Source organism: Hypanus sabinus, chromosome 1 (genome assembly GCF_030144855.1).
Source record: "Hypanus sabinus isolate sHypSab1 chromosome 1, sHypSab1.hap1, whole genome shotgun sequence".
In the NCBI taxonomy this organism is placed as follows: Eukaryota; Metazoa; Chordata; class Chondrichthyes; order Myliobatiformes; family Dasyatidae; genus Hypanus; species Hypanus sabinus.
The window spans coordinates 115,409,028-115,424,440 of record NC_082706.1 but is presented as its reverse complement, the minus strand read 5'-3'; the positions used below and the strand labels follow the sequence as shown (position 1 = coordinate 115,424,440).

Genomic DNA, 15,413 nt, shown 5'->3' with positions numbered 1-15,413 from the left:
TACCCTGTTCTAACAACTTTCTACTGGAGCACCACCAAGAGTGCCCTGTCTGGTTGCATCATTGTGTAGTATGGAAGCTGCAAGGCTGTGTGTGATATATGTCTTTTGGGTGCACCTTGGTCTGGAGGAACATTGTTTCGTTTGGTTGTAAATATGTACAATCAGATAACAATAAATTTGATCTTGAACTTGTGTTCAGTAAGTAAATTGGAACTGGTTTATTAATTTCACTTATACCAAGATACAGTGAAAGGCTTGTTTTGTATACTGTGCGCACAGTCAGATTGAGCTTGACACAAGGTAAAACAAAATAACGGTGTAGAATAAACTGTAACAGCTACAGAGACAATGCAGAGCAGGTAAACAGTAAGGTTCAGGCTCATGATTTATTATTTATTTACAGATTCCGCACAGAACTTCTAATGATTGTGAAGTTAAGAGTCCATTTTAGCTAGAGAAACAGTCAGTACTCTTATAACAGAGGGGTAGAAGAGTGAAGGTATTGGGTTCACAGTCCACAAAGCCCAAAACTCAAATCAAATCAAATCGAGTTTAATTGTCATTCAAACCATACATCGATACAAATGAATAAGATATCATTCCTCCAGTGCCAAGATATACACACACATTCAAAATAATGAGAAACGAAGAAAAATAGAATATAGTCACGTAAGCAAACACATTTTTATTTCAAGTCCTGCAAATCAATGGGTCTTGGCAGTCCAGCCTGTAATTCCACCAATCCAACACTAGAGAGCAGCACCAACAGGAGAGGCCACTGCCAACCGAACCCAGATGCCATGCTTCAAAGCAAGCCCGAGGATTGAGGCTTAGTCTTCGCCACAACTGAGGCGACACTGCTGCCTCACCACATGTCGCACCACCAAACAAGGGAAGCAGGCCTGCAAAAATCAATGCCCAACAGGGTCATGTGATCATAAAAGAAACGCCCAGGACAGTCACTCATGGTTCCACTACACATCACCTTCGCACCAACTCCAGTGCCTCCCAGTAGCACACAGCAGCACGGTCTGCACCCAGGTCAGCTCTTCCGAACCCAATCTGCGGCCTGACAGCCTGACACAAATCCCTCTGTCCAAAAGCCCAACTCAAATCGCTGTGCCTGACACCCCGACATGAATCTCCAGGCCTGACAGCCTGACTCCAATTCCCAGACCCGACAGCCCAACGTGAATCTCCAGGCCCGACACCCCAACATGAATCTCCAGGCCCGACACCCCAACACAAATCTCCAGGCCCGACAGCCTGACTCGAATCCCTCTGCCTGACGGCCCAACTCGAATTGTTCTGTCGGACAGCATGACTCAAAATCTCTGCCCAGTGGCCCTTCTTGACAATCCCAGCTAGATGGCCCAACTCACCTTCACTGAACCACTGGCCAGCTCTTGCGACATCCCGGCTAGCTACTCTGAAAAATGAACAGCTCACTCATTTGGTGGACTTGCTGTACATGTAGTTATTGGAGTCAGGAATAATCTTACTATGTTTAAAAACACATTTACCAAATATCAATCCAATACAGGGATCTATGGGAAACCTCACTATAGGCAGGTTAAACTGTTATAATCTACTCGTCAAAGACTATCTTACTTCCCTGTCTATTCTCTGCAGTGAGATCTAGCTGTCAACATCTTAAGCACAGCTTAGTTTAGTGTTAATGATACACAAACACGAGAAAACCAACAAATGCTGGAGATCCAGAGCAACAAATGCAAAATGCTGGAGGAACTCAGCGGGTCAGGTAGCATCTATGAAGAAGGGTGAACAGTCGAGGTCTTGAGCCGAGACCCTCCATCGGGACTGGAAAGGAAGGGGGAAGTCAGAGTAAGAAGGTTGGTGGAGGGGATGAAGAAGAACAAGGTGGTAGGTGATAGGTGAAACCGGGAGAGAGGGTGGGACTGAAGTAAAGAGCTGCGAATTGGTGAGTTTCAATTTAGGCAAATAGTTTTCAATACACATTTAACACTGACGGAGGATTTTCTGATTTATAAAAGAGTTCCAAATTACAAAAGATTTATAAACTACAAAGGATTTCCATAGTTACAATTCTTATGAACAAAATTATCATACCAATGAGCTGCAGATGAGTGACTTGCCTATTGCAGAAACCAAAGATTAAGGAATGAATTATACCACAAGACCATAATGCATAGGAACAGAATTAGGCCATGTGACCCAGTGAGCCTGCTTTGCCATTTCATCTTGGCTGATCCTCTCAACTCCATTCTCCTGCTTCTCCCTGTAACCTTCTACGCCCTAAATAATTAAGAACTTATCAATCTCTGCCTTAAATACACCCACTGACCCGGCCTCCACAGCTGCCTGTGGCAAAGAACTTCTCCATCCTCTGGCTAAAACTCCTGCAATTTCCTTTCTTTTGCCTCCCTCCCTTCTTAAAGAGTGGAATGACATTTGCAAATTTCCTGTCCTCCTGAACCATTTCAGAACCTAGTGATTCTTAAATGATCACTACTAATGGCTGCACAATCTTTTGAACTACCTTCTGAGCGACAGAGCCAGAGACCTAGTCACTGAGGTTTTCCCCTGCCAGGCTCTCCCTCTCAACCGTATCCAAAGTGGTAAACTTATTGTTGAGGGGAATGGCCACAGGGGTACTCTGCACTGGCTGCCTATTCCCTTTTCCTCTCCTGACAGTCACCCAACTACCTGCCTCCTGCAACGTAGGGGTGACTAACTTCCTATAGCACTACTTACCAGCTCCGCATTCTACCATCGAGCTGTAGCTCCAGCTCCATAACATGGTCTTTAAGGAGCTGCAGCTGAATGCACTTCATGCAAACGTAGTTGTTAGTAGACTGTTGGTCTCTCGGAGTTCCTACAACTCACACAAAAAACGTACCACTAACTCTGGACCATTCTCACCAGATTAGCTGTGTACTGATAGACAAAGAAAGAAGAAAACTTCCTAATAATTTACTACAGCCTTTGCCCCTTCTCACCTTTTGGCTGTATTGAGTTTGCTGAGCATGAAAGCTCTAAAATATTTTAAGCCCTATCTGATATAAATAGTCATGAATACTTTCAGTAAAGGGGGATAATACTGTAACTACCCAATCATCATGGACAAGTTCAGCAGTAATAAAGCAGGTATAATAATTCTAAACCTTACTTCTTCCAGGCTGAACATCTACTATCCACAGGACTTGTTTGCAAAGCTGGTCTTTAGACAATACTTGCTTTAACTTCAAAGTGATTAGTGCTTGCCGTTTACATTTCAAAAACTGAAGACTGACTTCCCTTTTCAGCCAAAAGTCAAACTGTTAGTTGGAAGTTTATTTGTTTGTGTTCTTACAAACAGCAAATGCAGTGTTTAGGAAGAAAGCTTAGCAAATAACCAAGAATGTGAAAGATGCCTACTGGCCAAGAATTGAATATCCATTACAGCCTAAGCCTCTTGAGCCAAATCTTAACAACTCTAACAGTAATCCATTCATACAATGGCCACTGCCCCATTGACCACTCTGCTTACATCTAAATTCTTTTTAATTGGCCTTTGTCAAGTACCAAATAGACCACTATGACGAAACCCACTGAAGAGTCCTGAAAGACCCCGAGCTCTTCTTAAATTTCACGCCACTTCTCTCTTAAGTGAGAGCTCGCAATGATTGAACATGGACCAACAAGACTTAATTGTTTCCTTGTTTACAACAAGATGCTGAGCAAGGAATATTGGCTGGAAGTTTGGCTTCATCACACACAACACTGACCCTTCGGAAATGTCAGGATGCTATGCTAGAAAGCTGAGGTCAGCAATAAGCATCTTGTGCCCTGGAAAGTGTATATCCATCACAGTGACTGCCCAAAAGCCTGATGGCAGTGTTTTCAGGCCTTGTCTTCTTCCCAGTTGAAGTGAGGAGAACAGAGAGTGTCTAGGGTGGGTGGGGGGGTTTTACTATGCTGGCTGCTTTACTGAGGCTTTGAGAAGTATCAAGATTTCTGGTTTCTGTGATGTGATGAACTATGCTCACAAATCTCTACAGTTTCTTGTGGCCACAGCTGAGCTGTTGCTATTCCAGAATGTTTTCTCTAGTGCATTGATAAAAATTGGTAAGGGTTGACAGAGACATGCCATATTTCTTCAGAAGCATTGTTAAGCATGCTTGACAAGCTATTGGTGACATTGACTCCTAGGAATGTGAAGCTCTCAGATGAGGACAGGAATATGGGCACTTACACCCTCCTCCTTCCTGAAATCAATAACAAACTCTTTTAATTTGTTGACAATGACGCAAATGAGGATCGGTTTGGTTGAGCCACTGCTATTCAATATGAAATATTAACTCTGCATTTTTCATCACAACTATTGTCCAGGGTGCTGGAAAATTAACATTTAATGTTTCTTTTAAAATTTCATATATCCAATATACAGAATATTTTCCCTATGTATATGCCCCTACAGGTGTGTGTTCAACTGAAGCTTTGATGAATTCAAGTCCATGGTGAAATGAATCATGTCAAGTGCAAGTGAGCATCCAAATAGTGCAAGGCAGGTGGAAATGAATATCTAAATAGATTATTAACATGTACAGTGGAGAGCATGTATTCACTATCGAGTGGTGTGGTGAATGCTGAAGTGAGTCATTGACAGATATTTAACAGATACAGGTTATATTTAGATCATTGTCAGCAGTACTGAGGTGTTTGAGTATATCACTGACAAAGGTAAATGAGTACTTACCAAGTGGCTACAAGGGGAGGAGAGTCTAGAACTCGTCATGGGAGCAGGGCCAGAATGTTTACATAAGTCATTCATTGAAAACAGAGAAGCTGGTGGCCAGTTGCTGTAATAATCCAAGCATTTAAACCCCAACCTGAAATTGTAAAGCAGTGCACACAAAATGCTGGAGGAGCTCAGCAGGCCAGGCAGCATCTATAGAAGAGTAAACTGTCGAAGTTTTGAGCCAAGACCCTTCATTAGGTCCTTTTTTACTCTTTCCCTGGCCTGCCGAGTTCTTCCAGCATTTTCTGTGTGTTACTTTGGACTTCCAGCATCTGCAGATTTTCTCGTCTTCCTGAAATCGTAAAGGCCAGTACTCTGAAGCTGAGACCCATTCAGAATAAACAAAAAGATTTGAATGTACATTATTTGACCCTTTCTCCTCTAATTAACTCCTTATTCTTTCCAAGTCTTTCTTCATTTTCTCTTGTTCTTCCTCCTCAGCAATGTGTCCTCCACATTCCCACTTTGTCCCTCCTAATTTTCCTCTACTGTATCCTCTGCAGACACTCATTGGTGACCCCTCCCCCCACTGGTCTCTTCAACATTTTTGCTCGATATCCTCTCAATTCTCTCTTAGTCCACTCAACATTGTCCTTTATTTCCCTTTCATTTTCTCACCCCTTGTCCCCTCCTCATTCACCTCCACTGTTGCATCCACAATGCTCCTTTTATCTCCACAGTATACAAAAGTCCCTCCCTGCTGTACATCAAATCACACTTTAATTCATATCCGGCGATATCATCTCATAGCTTTTCCCCTACTCTCCCCACTTTATTTTCCATTGCCCACTCATTATTCTCCTCTAAGCCTCTTCATCACTGTCTTCTCCACTAAACCTCCCTTATTGTCTTCTTCAGTTTCATTCCCCTCTCTTTCACTACAATTCTCTCTCTTTTTCACACGTTCTTCTTTTCAGTACCCCTTTCACTTGCTGTCCATCTCTACCTCTCTCTCTTACTACCTCTTTCTCGTGCTCCCCATTTATTTTTTTAGCTCTCTTCTGCCTCATTCCTCTGTTCTGGTACTTCTCGTTAACTTTCATAATACCTTTAAGAATATGGTCTTTGTTTCTTATGGGATGTCAGCGTAGAACATTGATTGATAGTGTAGATGAAAGTAATGAAAAACAAGAGAGTATGATGGTGTAGTCTTCCTCCTGAGATCATTATCCAGAAAAGCTTCTCCCTGACTGATCAAGTCGAGTGATCGGGGCAGCATCTTCCAGAGCCGCAGGGGAACTTCAGATAGCTGGCTCAGGCAGGAAGAAAGAGTGCTTGAACAGTAGCTCAGCACAGCATGGATCAAAGATGCTTGTGGCTCAGATTTAACTGCAGCCTGCATCTCAGGCATCACTAAGTTGTGGACAGTACATCTCGAGGACTTCTGGAGAAGCAAATAAGATTATTGACAAATACAGTAGAATAGATCATAAACATGCACGATTAAATAGATTATGAACAAACATGATTAAATGACGCACATACAAGAGTGCATACAACATTAACAAGCAGAGTTAAGTGGATCACTGACAGGCACAGTTAAATAAACTCTGACAAGTACCATTGATATGGCCCACCGATGGCCTCAATAAATAGATCGTGAGGAAGAGCAGTTAAGTAAATCATTGGCAGCCACAGTTAAATGGACCACTGGCAGTTGAATGGCCCATTGACAGGCCCAGTAATTTAGAGCAGGAAGAGCACAGGCGCACAGAACATCAACGTGTGCAGTGAATTACAACATAGGTAGGCACACATAAATAGGTTATTTACAATTTAAAGTTGCTATATCTGTAGTGTATTAGCAGGTACAATTAACATTTTAAAGAGATCATTGACAGGTCCAGATGAATGCTCGAATAGGTGAATAACAATAATAGTTAAAAAATTTAAATGGGTCATTAACCAGGTATGTTCCCCTATGGAGAGAAAGAAGATAAACATCAGTTTTCATGTCCTTAAGATTTTCCAAATTACTTTATAGCCAATTAAGTTTTTTAAAGTTTAGTCAGTGCTGTAAACTAAATGCAACAAGGTCTCTGAAACAAAAATGTGGTAATGCTCCCATGCCTGAGTGGATAATGATGTAAGCTGGAAACAAACTGAGGATTTCTTCAGTGGGAATTAGATGTAAGCAGGGATTAGATGAATCTCAGCAGTGGAATAGAACAAGTATTTACAGAAGAAGTTTGTACTAAGTTAAAGGAAACAGTGTGGAAATAGGTTTCAGTGGTAGACAGCAGTAGGTAGCTGCCACCGGAACTGAAAGGTTTCCGTTGTTTCTTGTGAAGTGGACAAATGAAGATCCGACTTAAGTGAGATACCTGAACAGAGGAAGCAACATGCTTAACCTTTAACCTTCGTAAACTTCAGGTATAATCCTGATATTAAACATTCTCAGATTCCATCGCTCACCTAGGGGCAGTTGGCAGTGTGCAATTAACCTGCCACCCTGCAGGGGAGAACCTGTAGACTATCTGTAAGTAGCTTAGTTGAAGTAGGGTGGCTGCTGCAATGCAGGCAATGTAGCTGCAAATCGGCGCACAGCAAAGGCACCATATAAACTGTCGGTTGATTTGTTTGAACCAAGTTAGTGTAATAGTTAGCTTACTGGACTAATACCTTGAGGCTCAGACTATTAACCCAGAGACTTGATTTCGAAGCACACTTTGGCAGCTGAAAACAATAAGACGTAAGGGCAGAAAGAGGCCATTTGCCCCATTGAGTCTGATCTGTCAGACTGTTCTTGGAGGTCAGGGTGAACTGGCTCACTGGAGAATGAGGCAACAGCTCTACAATCTGCATCACTGTGCCACCCCAGTGAATATAAAACCAGCAGAGTGTTGTTACAATCCCAACCTCACTATAAAACCTGCTGGTAAGGAGGGAGCTGTTGTTGTCTGGCGTACTGACCTGATGAAGGGTCTCGGCCCGAAACGTCGACAGCGCTTCTCCCTATAGATGCTGCCTGGCCTGCTGTGTTCCACCAGCATTTTGTGTGTGTAGTAGAATGCTCTACAATCTGCATCACTGTGCCACCCCAGTGAATATAAAACCAGCAGAGTGCTGTAACAATCCCAACCTCACTATAAATCCTGCTGATAAGGGGGGAACTTCTCCCTATAGATGCTGCCTGGCCTGCTGTGTTCCACCAGCATTTTGTGTGTGTTGTAGAGTGCCACCCCAGTGAATATAAAACCAGCAGAGTGCTGTAACAATCCCAACCTCACTATAAATCCTGCTGATAAGGGGGGAGCTTCTCCCTATAGATGCTGCCTGGCCTGCTGTGTTCCACCAGCATTTTGTGTGTGTTGTAGAGTGCCACCCCAGTGAATATAAAACCAGCAGAGTGCTGTAACAATCCCAACCTCACTATAAATCCTGCTGATAAGGGGGGAGCTTCTCCCTATAGATGCTGCCTGGCCTGCTGTGTTCCACCAGCATTTTGTGTGTGTTGTAGAGTGCCACCCCAGTGAATATAAAACCAGCAGAGTGCTGTAACAATCCCAACCTCACTATAAATCCTGCTGATAAGGGGGGAGCTTCTCCCTATAGATGCTGCCTGGCCTGCTGTGTTCCACCAGCATTTTGTGTGTGTTGTAGAGTGCCACCCCAGTGAATATAAAACCAGCAGAGTGCTGTAACAATCCCAACCTCACTATAAATCCTGCTGATAAGGGGGGAGCTTCTCCCTATAGATGCTGCCTGGCCTGCTGTGTTCCACCAGCATTTTGTGTGTGTTGTAGAGTGCCACCCCAGTGAATATAAAACCAGCAGAGTGCTGTAACAATCCCAACCTCACTATAAATCCTGCTGATAAGGGGGGAACTTCTCCCTATAGATGCTGCCTGGCCTGCTGTGTTCCACCAGCATTTTGTGTGTGTTGTAGAGTGCCACCCCAGTGAATATAAAACCAGTAGAGTGCTGTAAAACCCATCTGATCCACTCCCAGCAGAACATCAGCTGTTCTGACTCAGTCAAGCCCATCGGGGGATGTAGTGGCTGACGCTCAAGCACTGTCCTGTATGGCTTAGAATAACATTTGGTTCAAGGAAAATAAATGCTGGCTTTGACGTGGAAAATAATTTTGAAGGCACTGGAGATAAGATCCCTGCTGTGCTTCCTAATGAGAACTTGCACGCCCACCTGAGAGAGCGAATAGACCTTGGTTTAACATCTCATCCAGTATAAAATGCCACCAGCTGTGAACCCATACTTCATCAGGAAGCCGAGCCTCGGAACCTGGATCATTTTCAGTGAGATGCCGTTCCTCTCAGATTTCACTGGGTCCCATCAGAGAAAAAGCTAAAATCTGCAGTGTGTTCTGTCAGTAAAAGGCAGAGGTCTCTCTGGCTTTATTTTCTCGTTTTTCAGAAAGAGGAAGCTCTTATTGTTTTCCAATTTCTTCTTAAGAAAGAAATCTCTTAGACATAACATACCTCATCTCTTTCAAAAAACCCTGGAGGATTTATGGTGTAGATTGACAAGAAAGGGAGCTGCTGCATAATTAATATACCAGCCACCCGACAGGTACCTGAAAATTGGCTTTTTGTTAAACATAAAACTGCTCTATATTTATTCTATAAACAGTAAACAATTGTTACATACTGTATGGATGGAGTGTACAGCCAGTATAATTTTCCCAGAATCGTAATGTCGCATACTAGAGGGCATGCAATTTTAAGTTGTGGGGAAAAGTTTAGAGCCGATGTGAAGGGAAAGTTTTTTACACTGAGCCTGAAATGTCCTGCCAGGGTTGGTGGTGGAAGGAGATTTAGGGGTTTAAGAGGCTGTTACATAGACACATGAAGAGAATGGAGGGATATGGTCCATGTACAGACCGAAGAGAGTAACGTACTTAAGCATCATTTTAGTTTAAGTGGTTTGACACAGCATCACAGGCTGAAAGGCCTGGTCCTATACATCTCTACCAGAGGTTCCAGATTTCACATCAAATATTAAACCAGAGATCTTTCTGCCCTTCTTCATGTAAAATATCTTTTGGTACCTCCTGAAGAGTAGGGAGGTTGACTTCAGTGTACTAACTAATATTTACCTCTCAATTCATTAACTCTCAATGAACTTTATGAGCAAGAAGTTTTCTGTTCATGTTTGTCTTTACCGAGTGCTGACGAAGGGTTTCGGCCCGAAACGTCGACAGTACTTCTCCTATAGATGCTGCCTGGCCAGAATTAACGATTTCCCAGTTGCAAAGCGGTAAAATGGTTGAATATGCTGACAAAATGGCTGACCTAAGTTTAGTGTTAGGTTTGGGTTATGCAGGTAGATCTGTCTGAGGTGATTTTCAGTAAATTGTTTATCAGGGACCTTGCGTTATAGAGAATTATTATTTATTTGTAGGTGGGATAAAAGGGACCTGAACACTATAATAATAAGTTTATTTCAAGGGATTTTGGAATCTTCTCCATGAGCTGGATTGTGACCAGTCCCTGGTGACCTTAATGCCTCTTCATGTCTCGTTGAAGTGCTGGGATGCCCCAGCAGCTAACCACTGAGTGGTTAAGGATATACAAACAACAGTGCTAATTATTTATTGCTGAGAAGTATTACTGTTAATTGCATACAAATTTGAGCATGATTTATTAGTGATGGATCAAAGAAAGAAGTCTGAGATTTGTTCTTTCAGTTCAAATAGACTAGATTTGTAGCTGTAGTTAGAAGGTAAGTAGAAGTTAAACAAAATTACCTGAGCTACTAATTTATTTGTTCTTTTAGTTAGGAGTTAATAAAGTTATTTAATCAAAGTTTGTGAAGTTGTGTCTTACATTGTCAACTCAGTCACTCAAGAGGAAGCAAAATAAAAACAGGTGGCTGCTTTGACAGGGGGGAGCGGAAGCGCGCAAAGAAGATTCACAAGCATTTTGCAGAGACTGGCGGGCTTGAACAGTATGGAGATATGGGACAGGCTGGGGCTTCATTTTACTGGCTTTATTAAGTTTCATAAAATCATGAAGAGCATAAATAAATGGTCACGTTTTTTTCCCTGGATAGAGGAGTCTAAAATTAGAGGACATAAATTTAAGGTGAGCTAAGAAAAATTTAAAAGGCATCTGAGAGGCAACATTTTCATGCTGAGTGTGTTGGGAATATGGAACAAACTGCAGAAGAAGTGGTAGAGACAAGTACAATTAACAGTTAAAAGACATTTAGATGAGGACATGGATGGGAACGGTTTGAAGAGATATCAGTCAGACATGGGGAAATGAGATCAGCTCACGTAGATAATCCGGAATACCCTGATTCCACATTGTATAACTCTGATTCTATTAGATTAATGGTCCTTAGGAAATTGTTGTATGAAAAAAGCATGCTTACACTTTAAAGTACTTCACTGATTCTGAAACACTCTTGAAAGATGGTCTGCAGAAATACACTTCATTTATTTTTTAAAGATGAATTTATGCAGATACTCGAGGTTTGCTTTATTAACAGAAAAGATCCAATGTACCCAGCAAGTCAGGCAACACCCGTGAGAGGCATTTCAGGTAAAGGTTAATGTGACTAACATTTATTGATTGTGATCAGTGTGCGACGGTAACAGGAACTCAAAGGGAACTCAGCAACCTGTTTTAGATGGAATTCTACACACACACCCCTGAAAGAGAATGGGAAGGGGAAGTGAGGAGGGAGAAAGGATAAGAAAGGGGAGGATGGAGAGATAAAAAGGAAGTGGGTGAGAGAGAGTTGGGAAGAAAGACTGAAGGACATGTAAAGGGAAGGGAGATGCTGCAAAGACCTGGCTTGGCGCAAGAATAGAGTGGAGTCTCAGTTGCTTTGCCGAAGATAGTAACTTTTCAGTTAGTCCTGACGAAGGGTCTCGGCCCGAAACGTCGACAGTGCTTCTCCTTATAAATGCTGCCTGGCCTGTTGTGTTCCACCAGCATTTTGTGAGTTTTCTTTAAAGCCTAACCAGGCTTTTGGTTGTTTCACTTTAAATCTCCTTATGCGAATCAACTACAATTTTTGTTTGTGTCAGTATTCCTTCAGGAATTTGATCCCTCTGGTATTTCTCTTCATCAAAGACACTAGATGTTAGAGCTTAGATGCTATTGTTCTCAATATTCTGGCCCAGAACAATGAACTATCAGATAAACTGAGATGTCACTGCCTTAGAGAACACAGAACCTCCTCCTGGTATCTCAGCCAACTGCCCGAAAGCAGCTAGTAACCATCATGAGCAAAGGAAAGAGGAGATAATCAGCTTCCACCTGTAAACACACCCCCACCCCCAGACCAGCTGAACTTAACAGCAGCATCACATACATGAGGGGAAAATACCATTTAACATTGTTTGATAAAATGATAAGTTACTTTCCAGAAATGTTAAAATCAGAGCAGGTTTATATTGACACATTAATGCTTACACTCTGCTGCTAACAAGGGACCACAGGCATGCAATAAGGATCAGACCACAGTTTCCTAATAAATGGTGATTTGATCATCAGAGTACAGGTAATCTTTTCAGAATGTTTCTTTGGGGATTAAGTGGAAAATCCTTAAACTTTATTTTTAAATGTCATTGTTGTTACATAAGCATATTATGTCACAGACATACACGTTTCTTATTCTGATGAAAGGTCTCAAAGTGAAACACTCACCGTAACATTTCCTCTCACAGATGGTGCCTGTCTTGCCACGACTTTCATCTTCTGCTGATTTTACTTTGAGTACCTTATGGTGCGTGGCCTCCCTCTAGTGGGTATTCAGCTGAAGTGCTCTCACCTTGAGGCAATGGGGCACTTAAATTCCCAAATATGAGCAATATTTTGCTCAGTAGGAAGTAAAACCCGTTTTAAAACAAGATGGAATGAGAAATAGGCAAACTAACTGATGGCAAGGGGCTAGTCACCAATTCAAATATTTCAGTAAAGTTGTGTCCCTCAAATTTTGTCCCTATTCTACCTTTGATTTTCAGGGAATAGGTAGCTGAAGAATTGGAGTGGCTGTAGTGAATTTTTCCAGTGCTACTTGTGGGACAGTTGGGTTAAAGATAGCAAAGTTGTTAACCTACTTAGTGATCAGAACTTCAAAGCTCTGCAATTTGATGCCTTTTGAACATTCTGTTATACCCCCACCCTCCATGCAATCTTCTACTTCACTGACATTTTTTGCCACTTCCACAATGTCCTGTCCTCCTCTCCCACTGTTCTGCAATCCTGATGTTGAATCCATCTTCTAGATCTCACTGATGTCCTTTCCATGCAAACATATCAACCCACTCCCTCCAACCACCTCCACTACTCACCAACTCCATGGTGCCAATCCATCACAAGTGAGCCACCCACTTTCCTGGTCTAGTCACCTGTGTCCAGGAATCAAAATACTGCCGACGTGGGAAATTGTAAATGAAAACAAAAAAGCAACAGGTCAGGCAGGATCCGTGTAAAGAAAACAAGTCACTAACCTTCATTAGGTTTTATTCTGACAACATGACATTGACATAAAACACTGAAGCATTTCCTCACAATTAGTGCCCATGTGCTCATCGCCTCATTTCGGTTCATTTAATATCAGAGAATATATACAGTATATAACCTGAAATTCATACTCCTCACAGACATCCACAAAACAAGAGACCCCATAGAATGAATGATAGAGTATTAAAGCCCCGAATTTCCCTCCCCCCACCCTCCGCAGAAGCACCGAACCCCCTTCCTCTCCCTTCCCCCAGCGCGCGCACACACACACACACACACTAACCCTCAGGTTCGGCCAGCATGCGTGTATCTAGGGGAAGACAGCTTCTGGTCCAGCCAAACTGAGAAATCTCGTTTGTGTGGATGCTGCAAGATGTGTTGCCCAGTTACAAATCCAAACAGCAAAATATCAGACAGTACACCATGTGCAATTTAATTACTGAAATTTATAAATCTTAATCTGACTATAGGGTTAGTAAACAAAGGACCCATTTTAATGAAACAGTCTAGTGTGTACATTGGAGCTCATGGATTCACCCATTCGTTCCCCATCCACATCATCCGAGCATTGCTGACCGCCGGACCCTCGCTCCAAGTCCACTCCATCTGGCGGTCTACCAACTCTTTCCATATGTGTCTCCTCTCTTCATCTCTCACTGACAAAAGACCACAAAACTCCTGCTCCCAGACCCACAAGAAAGAACAATATGCTTCTCTTTGGATAGTACACATTCCAAAGCCTCATTATCTCTAGTCATAACCCAAGCATTGCTGCCACAGAGAAACCATTGCCTTAGCAGTGAAACATTACAAAAAGGCCACTACATTAGCAGTGAAGCCTTACAGCGTGTTACACAAGCACAGCAAAAGCCCCCAAAGAAACCTTGATCCACAGTCCATAACCCAGTACTTTGGTGTCTCAGAGAGGCTCTCTCTCTCTCTGTCTCCAGCATGGGAGAGAGAGGTCACTCCTGCAACATCAGCAGCGATGCTTGCTGGCACAGTAGGTCAATTGTCCTTACACTTTGGTGACGTTGATGCTTTACTGAGGCAGCAAGAAGCGTAGACCTAGAGATGAGACTGCATGATGTGATGTGATGTGCTGAGCTGTGTCCACAACTCTCTGCAGTTTCCTGCAATCATGGGCAGAGTGGTTACCATAACAAACTGTGATGAATCCGGATGCATCAATAAAAATTGATAAGGGTCCACAGGGATGTGCCATATTTCTTTAGCCTACTGAGGATGCAGGGATGCTGTGGTGTCTACTTGTTTGGACCAGGACAGGCTCTTGCTGATGTTCCTATCTAGGTAGTGCAATCTCTTATCAGTCCTTTCGACCTCAGCACCATTGCTGTAAATAGGAGCATGTGAATGCGCCCCTCCCCCATTTCCTTATTTATTTGTTTGTTTATTTTATTTTACTTAGAGGTATGGCCAGTAACAGGCCCATCCAGCCTAACAAGCACACGCCTAGCAACCCACCTATTGAACAGTAGCCGAATCACGGGACAATTTATAATGACCAGTGAATTTACTAACTGGTATGTCTTTGGACTGTGGGAGGAAACTGGAGCACCCAGAGGAAAGCCACACTGTCACGGAGAGAAAGTACTAACTCCATTACAGACAACACTGGAACTGAACTCTGAATTCTGGGACGTCCCATGCTGTAATAGTGTCATGCTAACAACCACTCTACCATGGCAACCCGATTTCAACAAGCAACTCTTTTATTTTGCTGACATTGAGGGAAAGGTTGTTTTTATGACAGCATGTTGCTCTGGCTCATTGCTACTTGAGATTCAGGCCACGAGGGCAAACTTGTAGATGGAATCAGTGCAGAATCTGGCCACATTGTTATGAGTGTACAAGGAGTGAAGTCGGGGCTGGGGGACACCAGTATCGAGAATAACGGCAGAGGTATTGCTGCCTGCCCTTACTGATTGCGATCTGTTAGTCAGATCGGTTACGAAGTGACGTGTTGAGCTCAGGCCCAGGAGTTTGGAGAACAGTTTGCTTAGAATTATAGTACTGAAGGCAGAGAAGTCATCAATAAACAATAGCCTGAAATAGGTGTCTTTATAGTCCAGATACTCCAGTGAGAGTCATAGGGCTAGGGAGATGGTGTCCAGCATAGAGCTGTTTCAGAATGGCAGAAGGTCGAGATTGTCTGGGAGAATGGAGTTAATGCATGCTTTGATCAGCTTCTT

At 42.7% G+C, this 15,413-nt stretch overlaps 1 long non-coding RNA gene across 4 annotated transcripts in view; it reads right to left on the bottom strand.

Annotated features, from left to right (window-relative positions):
• Window positions 1–219: 219 nt before the first annotated feature.
• The window catches only part of LOC132397027 (uncharacterized), an 80,987-nt gene continuing 65,793 nt past the window's right edge, over window positions 220–15,413 (bottom strand). For 2 of the 4 annotated variants that reach the window (XR_009513238.1, XR_009513236.1), the window contains 3 exons: window positions 13,484–13,566; window positions 13,029–13,106; window positions 220–6,146 (listed from right to left, as the gene is read on the bottom strand). This is a non-coding gene — a long non-coding RNA (uncharacterized LOC132397027). The remainder of the gene's footprint in view (window positions 6,147–13,028; window positions 13,107–13,483; window positions 13,567–15,413) is intronic. The other 2 variants (XR_009513239.1, XR_009513242.1) reach the window with 1 other exon arrangement.